Raw genomic sequence first — 7,833 nt, forward strand, 5'->3', positions numbered from 1 at the left:
ATAGAAAAAAAAATTAGTTTTCCTTTCTAGAGAGCAAGAAAAATTTCCCTTCTTTGTATTAAAAAGATACACTTTACTATCCAAATATTTGTATATCTTGCCAGGGAAATGAAATTTGGCAAGATTTATGCCTTTCATATAATGAAGATTGTAATATTTAAAAAGTACATTTACTATGAACGTAAGTAACTTTCTCAATTAGTGTCCCAACTGAGACAATAGTGTCCCAATTTTTCAATTAGTGTCTCAGTTGTCTCAAAAGTGCAATAAGGATGCACTTTCACAATCCAATATAGAACTCAAAATGTTTTACAGCCCAATAGTAAATATAAGTTTCTAATTTGAATGAACTCTAAAATATACAAGTCAGGACTCTGACCATACAAAAGAATACTACTCAGAGAGAACTCACAGATCAGAATCATCCCACTGGTTTTAGATCCACAGCAATTTGGGGGGGTAGTAATTAGATTTAACAGTATTATAATTCTAATGAACAAGTTGAATCAGAGACGTCTCAATTTTGGAATTCCGGTGTTAATCAATTATAAGTAAGTGTTAGCCTGTATGTATCACCAACGACTGAGATGTTTCTTTCTAATGAATTGACTATTACATTTCCTAAGTTCTGAAAGGCCAACAGACCAAAGAAAGAGACTTCTCTAGATTCCTGCTTGAAACCAACTGCTTCAGCAAACTGCTAGCCTTGATTCAGGACCCAGGGCTTTAAGATATTTAACTGTAAGATTCTCTCATCTCATCTCATCCCATCCCATCCCGTCCACAGGGTTTCAGATACCAAGTCCTTGGGCGTGAGGAGTCACCCATGAAACCATAGTGAAGCGAAGCCCAGTGAGTGAAGAAGCTTCTTGGGGCAGCAGCAATTGAAATAGACCTTCAGGGTTGAGTTGGAGATGAAAGGGTGTTCTGAACAGAGGCTCTGACTTGTGCCAAGGCATGTAGGGTGACCCATATGGCACGGAAACACCAAGAACTGATTGAGGGAAGAAGGAGCAGGAGGGAAGTCCGGGCAGCAGAATTGGGCCCCTGTCTGAAGGGCCTGAAACGTCCCAGCAGTAAGCCCAGAATTTCTCCTGAAAGGAAAGGGGAATTAACATGACTTGTGTCATAATCTGACATGTGATTTCAAAAGACAAGGCAGAGGACTTCCCTGGTGGTCCAGGAGCTAGGACTCCACGATCCCAGTGCAAGGGGGCCGGATTCAATCCACGGTCAGAGAACTGGATCCCCCATGCCAAAACTAAGAATTCACATGCCACAACTAAAGATCCCACACACAGCAACCAAGATCCCATGTGCCACGCCAGGCTCCCGCATGCTGAAACTAAGAATCGATGCAGTCACACACACACACAAAGAGAAGGCAGGAGACGGTTTGCAACATGAGTTCTCTGGGGAGTGACTCTGGGCGACTCTGTGTTCTGTTTGGCCTCTCTTACCTCTTTCGTATATCATCTTTAAGATAACATTGACGGTGTGTTAGGCTAGGCCATGAAACAGGAGTTTATTCAGTTCTGTCTCTGGAGGGCCATGAATCACTCTTTCTGGCTGCACTTCCTCTGTCTGTTAAATCAGACCACAGCACCTCCCCGACTACCTCCTGGCCAAGAAGAGCTACCGTATTTTTAACATCTTAGTTGTATGCAGGCAGGGTACACAGGCTCAGTATCCCATTTAACCCTTCTATCAACCTTACCAGGGATGAACTATTACTATGCCCACTATACAGATGAAGAAACTGAGGCTCAGGAAGGCCATGTGACATTCTTAGATCTTATAGGTGGAAGTGGCCTAAACAGGAGAGTTCTTTGCTGATCTTCCCAGTAAGTCAAGGGGCAATGGTTGTGAGGTTTCCCACCTCCACTGGATTCGAGGTGTTACTATGATTATAGGAAGCAAGGGGAAGACTACTTTCTCCCCGCAAAGCTTCCACCTTCTGCACAACGTGCTTCCTTTCTCTCTGCTATCAAGGTGGTGCTGTCATTTTGTGTTTAGGATATGGGGTTACTGATTTTAATTGCAGACCCTCCCCTCCGATTTTAATTGCAAGGCCAGACTGAGCTGGCCCTGACTGCTGGCATGGGTCTCTGCCAGCCAGTCATGCTCAAGAGATAGATTATCTAGCATCTGTCACGCCAGTCTCAGGGATTAGGAACACAGCAGCCCCCCTTGCCTAGGCCGCTGTAGAATTCAGCAGTTTGGGAGACATAACTCAGCTCGGGCCTTCAGCAATACCGTGACCCTGTTTGGCTTCTTCTCGCTTACTCATCACACCAATGATTAGAAACGTGCTGTTCTTATGGTAATTCATGTTTGTGCTGTTGTGTACAGGTGTTGGCCATGACTTCCTATTAGTGCACTGTTTATATTTTTGCCTGAGCTGGGATTAAATGACTTTGCTTATAAACAAAAGTGGAACCACATGTCCCCGGGGAACTCTGAAGCAGAACTGGTCAGATGGTTTTGAATTTATGATGTTTCCCTTTGATGAAAAATAAGGTAACATAATAACATAATTAAGAGGTGGCTGTGGTGAGATGGGAAGAATATTAAGAGGTGAGGTCAGGAAATCAAGTCTCCTCCCCTCTTTCTGCTGAATTTGAAGTTATTGGTGATAATTACTAGTTCACATTATATGTATAACTGAATCACTTTGCTGTACACTTGAGACGAATGCAAGATTATAAATCAACTATGCTCCAATAAAATTTAAAAAAATAAGTGTAAAAAAAGATAAAGTCCATACAGCATAAAATTCACCCTATAAAAGGGGACAATTCAGTGGTTTTTAGTATATCCTGAAAGTTGTGGAACCATCACCCCTCTCTAATTCTAAAACATTTTTCTCATCCCAGAATGTAACTGCACACCTACTAGCTTCACTTTCCCATGCCCTTTACCGTGTGCCAACACCACCTAGACTTGCTTGATCCCTCACCTTCTCTTTCCGGCCCCCTGCTAAATCAGAGTCCCCAAATCCCCCAGTCATCATCAGCCGGGTCACCAGAGATAAAGTCCCTCTGGCTGAGCACAAGGCCAGGGTCATTGTCTTTTCACTAAACATCAGGATGGCTCTTCTGTCCAGCATAATGTCATCTCTAGTGGCAGAGACCCCACACTCCACTTTGCCACAACTGTTACCCAGGTGAATAAGATAAATAAACTGTCAGAGTGGGATAGGAAGTGACTGAGTTAGCCCTGACTGCTGGCATGGTTCTCTGCCAGCCAGCCATGCTCAACAGATGGATTATTCAGCATCTGTCAGGCCAGTCTCAGGGATTAGGAACACAGCAGCTCCCCTTGCCTAGGGCAAGAAGTATTGCTCGAGGAACTCATCCACATTTCCTGCCTCCTCTGTTACTCCTATTGAAGGGAAAACTTATTCCCCAGTCCAGGTTTTCATCCATAGGAGAGAATTCGTGCTCTAAGCCAGAGAAGGTGTAATGTGTAAGAGACACGTCTCTGACCCCACCTTCGCTCCTCCCTTTAGGGAGGAGACTCAGCATCACTTTTAAAAAATGTATGTATAAGGGACTTGCCTGGTGGTCCAGTGGTTAAGACTTCACCTTCCAATGCAGGGGGTATAGATTCAATCCCTGATCAGGGAGCCAAGATCCCACATGCCTTGTGGCCAAATCAGAAAACATAAAACAGAAGGAATATTGTAAAAAATTCAATAAAGACTTTAAAAATGGTCCACATCAAAAAATATATGTACACGTGCTGTGATATGGTTTGGTATGATGTGATATGGTGTAATATATCAGCTCAGTGCAGTTCAGTCACTCAGTCATGTCCAACTCTTTGCCACCCCACGGACTGTACCACACCAGGCTTCCCTGTCCAACAGCAACCCCCAGAACTTGCTCAAACTCAGGTCCATTGGGTTGGTGATGCCGTCCAACCATCTTATATAGCATGCATTATGTAGTATATACTTACGTCTTTGTTCCCGTCTGTTCCTCCAGTAAAACATAGCATCCAAGAGAATAGAGAGCTAGCCCCACCTCCAGAGCCTAGAACTGTACCTGAACAATAAGATGCTGTATGAAAATGTCTTAAGTAAACAGAGGAGATTCATGACAATGGAAAAGTGGCATGAGGTCAGAGGCCAAAATTGAACACAGAAAATTCGCCACTAATATGATAGGCTCTGAATACTGAGACTCAACATTTCTTTTAAAATTATATTTTTATCATGTTTTAAGATTTAGCACAATAGGACCATTGTTTGGTGAGCCCAGCCCTGTAGCCAGAGTTGGCTGCTTCAGCCTCCAGGCTGCTCTTCTATTCTCAGGACTGAGCTTTTAGTCCTGCCCACCAGTGCTCAGCTGGACAAAGAACCCCTCAAAGAACCCCCTCTCTGGTGGCTATGCCAGCATGTGGGCTCACAGCAGGCATCCTGGTTTTTCTTCCTGGCACTACTGGTTTTCTCCAGCAGGAATCACTGGCCAGTCATTCCCCTAGGGCAGCCCTCTATACAAGGCACAGAAGACCCACCAGAAATGCAGAAATTAGGAGAACATCATAGTTACTGCAACATGGTACTGTATGCTATTATATACTAATGCAGCATTTAGATCCCCAAGAGATGTGCTCTGGTAAGAAAGGGCAGTAAATACTTCAGCTGCCTTCAGAGTTTTTTTGCTTTGCTGAGTTAGTGTTCAGTCACCAAGTCGTGTCTGACTCTGAGACCCCATGGACTGCAACACACCAGGCTTCCCTGTCCTTCACCGTCTCCTGGAGTTTGCTCACTCATGTCCATTGAGTTGGTGATGCTATCCAACCATCTTGTCTTCTGTTCAGTTCAGTTCAGTTCAGTCGCTCAGTTGTGTCTGACTCTCCACGACCCCATGAATCACAGCACACCAGGCCTCCCTGTCCATCACCAACTCCCGGAGTTCACTCAAACTCATGTCCATCGAGTCGGTGATGCCATCCAGCCATCTCATTCTCTGTCGTCCCCTTCTCCTCCCACCCCCAACCTTTCCCAGGATCAGAGTCTTTTCCAGTGAGTCAACTCTTCGCATGAGGTGGCCAAAGTATTGGAGTTTCAGCTTCAGCATCAGTCCTTCCAATGAACACCCAGGACTGATCTCCTGTAGAATGGACTGGTTGGATCTCCTTGCAGTGTCTTCTGTTAGGCGTCTACAAATTTGGATCCAGAGCTGAGTAGCCCAGACCAGAGAGGAGAGGCTCTTGGTGACAGGTTTACCTCATTTTTCTTCCTTCCAGACAGAGCACTTCTCCAACATAATGTCAAACAATCTTTGAAGGGGCTCTAGACTGTTATCCTGCCCACAGTGCCCCTGCACCTCCATTCACTCCTGCCCCCTCCCTCGTACTGTTCCCTGCAGCGTGCCATTTCTCCTAAGTCCAATCTTGCTCCTGACTCCATGGTGGCCGGAAGCATTAAGAGCTATTAACACCACTGGGTAAAAAAAAAATTGACATTTGTTTTAGCCAAATTTCCTCTGTAATAGTCCAATCTACATTTGATATAATCCAAGGACATCTCCAGGCTCAGCCTCAAATTTCATTTCAGTGGCTCCTGGAGGAGTGATTGCACAATTCACACCAAGTCTTTGACCCAAAAAAACCTTTGTCTCTTGGCATCCATAGTAACTTAAATCCAAACATAAAAAGAGAAAATAAAGGCCATATGGAAAGAAACTGGGTCAGCATCCCTCAGTGTTGTTCATTCAACACAGGATTTGGGTCAATGATATTTTGCCATGGTCCACAATGAACAGAGCCTTTCATTAGCCGCAAAGCTCCAGGCAAACTTGATTTTCTCGACCTCTCTGAATACATTTCCTTTTATCCCTGGCAAAGAAAGTGGAAAAACATTTAGAAGTCAGTCTACCAATTTTAGCCTTAACAGGTTGAGTGACCTACCTGACCCTACCTTTCATTGTCCACCAGTTGCCCAAAGGCATCTGGATGGCGGGTTTGCAGCCACCATGAGTTTTTTAATAGCCTAGAATTTTAGAGCCTCTTTATCTTTTTCCCTTAAGGAAACAGCAGAACAATAACCAGAGTGTGTTTAACAATGAAAGAATGAGGGTAAGCAAATTTGATTTTAAGACCATGACGTCAAACAGGGTAAAGCATCAGTTTGGTCTTGAGGTTTAAGCCTACAGAGTTCACATAGGTTTGAACCTACAGGGTTCTGACAGTGTCAGTGAACTCCTTGACATTCGCTGTTCAGACATATAGGGAGAGGCCGGTAGACTAGGAAGTGTATTTGGCCCTCAGGTAAATATGCAAAGCAATCTGTTCCTGAGATGTAGTCAAGGCAAACATTTATTTGTGACATTAGTCTTACAGCAGGCAGCAACATTCACCGTGGCCTCCCCTTAACAAAACCATATGATTATTCATGCTAAGTTGCTTTAGTCGTGTCTGACTCTTTGTGACACCATGGACTGCAGTCTGCCAAGCTCCTCTGTCCATGGGGATTCTCCAGACAAGGATACTGGAGTGGGTTGCTGTCAGGAAGCATCTAACAGGAGGTTTCCTGTATGCTGTTTTGGATCTGTCAGGAATTCTCTGTTCCTTATTAATTCCTGAATATTCAGGAATTAAGAGGAGAGGCAAGCCTCTCCTGGGGCTGAGGAATCCAGGCATTTCCTTCTTAGTTTTTCTATACAGTGATAAATACCCTCTTCCTTTTTATGAACCATATGGTAAAAGTGATTGTTTACAATTCTTGTTAGGGTCCGGAGTCGCCCTTCCCTCAAAGAAACAGAGGACACTCACGATAATGCAAGACACACAGCGAGGTTTATTTCCAGCTAGCTGGGGTCCAAGTTTTTGCTAACTGTATACAGCTTCTCCATCTATGGCTGCAAAGAATATAATCAATCTGATTTCGGTGTTGACCATCTGGTGATGTCCATGTGTAGAGTCTTCTCTTGTGTTGTTGGAAGAGGGTGTTTGCTATGATCAGTGCATTCTCTTGGCAAAACTCTATTAGCCTTTGCCCTGCTTCATTCCGTGCTCCAAGGCCAAATTTGCCTATTACTCCAGGTGTTTCTTGACTTCCTACTTTTGCATTCCAGTCCCCTAGAATGAAAAGGACATCTTTTTTGGGTGTTAGTTCTAAAAGGTCTTGTAGGTCTTCATAGAACCGTTCAACTTCGACTTCTTCAGCATTACTGGTTGGGGCATAGGCCTGGATTACTGTAATATTGAATGGTTTGCCTTGGAAACGAACAGAAATCATTCTGTCATTTTTAAGATTGCATCCAAGTACTGCATTTCGGACTCTTTTGTTGACCATGATGGCTACTCCATTTCTTCTAAGGGATTCCTGCCCACAGTAGTAGATATAATGGTCATCCGAGTTAAATTCACCCATTCCAGTCCATTTTAATTCACTGATTCCTAGAATGTCGACGTTCACTCTTGCCATCTCCTGTTTGACCACTTCCAATTTGCCTTGATTCATGGACCTAACATTCCAGGTTCCTATGCAATATTGCTCTTTACAGCACCGGACCTTTCTTCTATCACCAGTCACATCCACAACTGGGTATTGGTTTTGCTTTTGCTCCATCCCTTTATTCCTGCTATAGTTATTTCTCCACTGATCTCCAGTAGCATACTGGGCACCTACCGACCTGGAGAATTCCTCATTCAGTATCCTATCATTTTGCCCTTTGATACTGTTCATGGGGTTCTCAAGGCAAGTATACTGAAGTGGTTTGCCATTCCCTTCTCCAGTGGACCACATTCGGCTGTGGTCCATGTGATCAGATCGGCTAGTTTCCTGTGATTATGATTCCAGTGTGTCTGCCGTCTGATGCC

The 7,833-nt window shown here is 44.1% G+C and overlaps 1 non-coding gene across 1 annotated transcript; it reads right to left on the minus strand.

The window, feature by feature from the left end:
• Positions 1 to 585: 585 nt before the first annotated feature.
• On the minus strand, positions 586 to 721 carry LOC129563636 (small nucleolar RNA SNORA2/SNORA34 family). The gene has a single exon (XR_008687379.2). It is a non-coding gene; the product is annotated as a small nucleolar RNA SNORA2/SNORA34 family (small nucleolar RNA).
• Positions 722 to 7,833: the final 7,112 nt, after the last annotated feature.

This window comes from Moschus berezovskii, chromosome 9, assembly GCF_049115385.1.
Source record: "Moschus berezovskii isolate FMDL1 chromosome 9, NW_MosBer_1.0, whole genome shotgun sequence".
NCBI classification, from domain to species: domain Eukaryota; kingdom Metazoa; phylum Chordata; class Mammalia; order Artiodactyla; family Moschidae; genus Moschus; species Moschus berezovskii.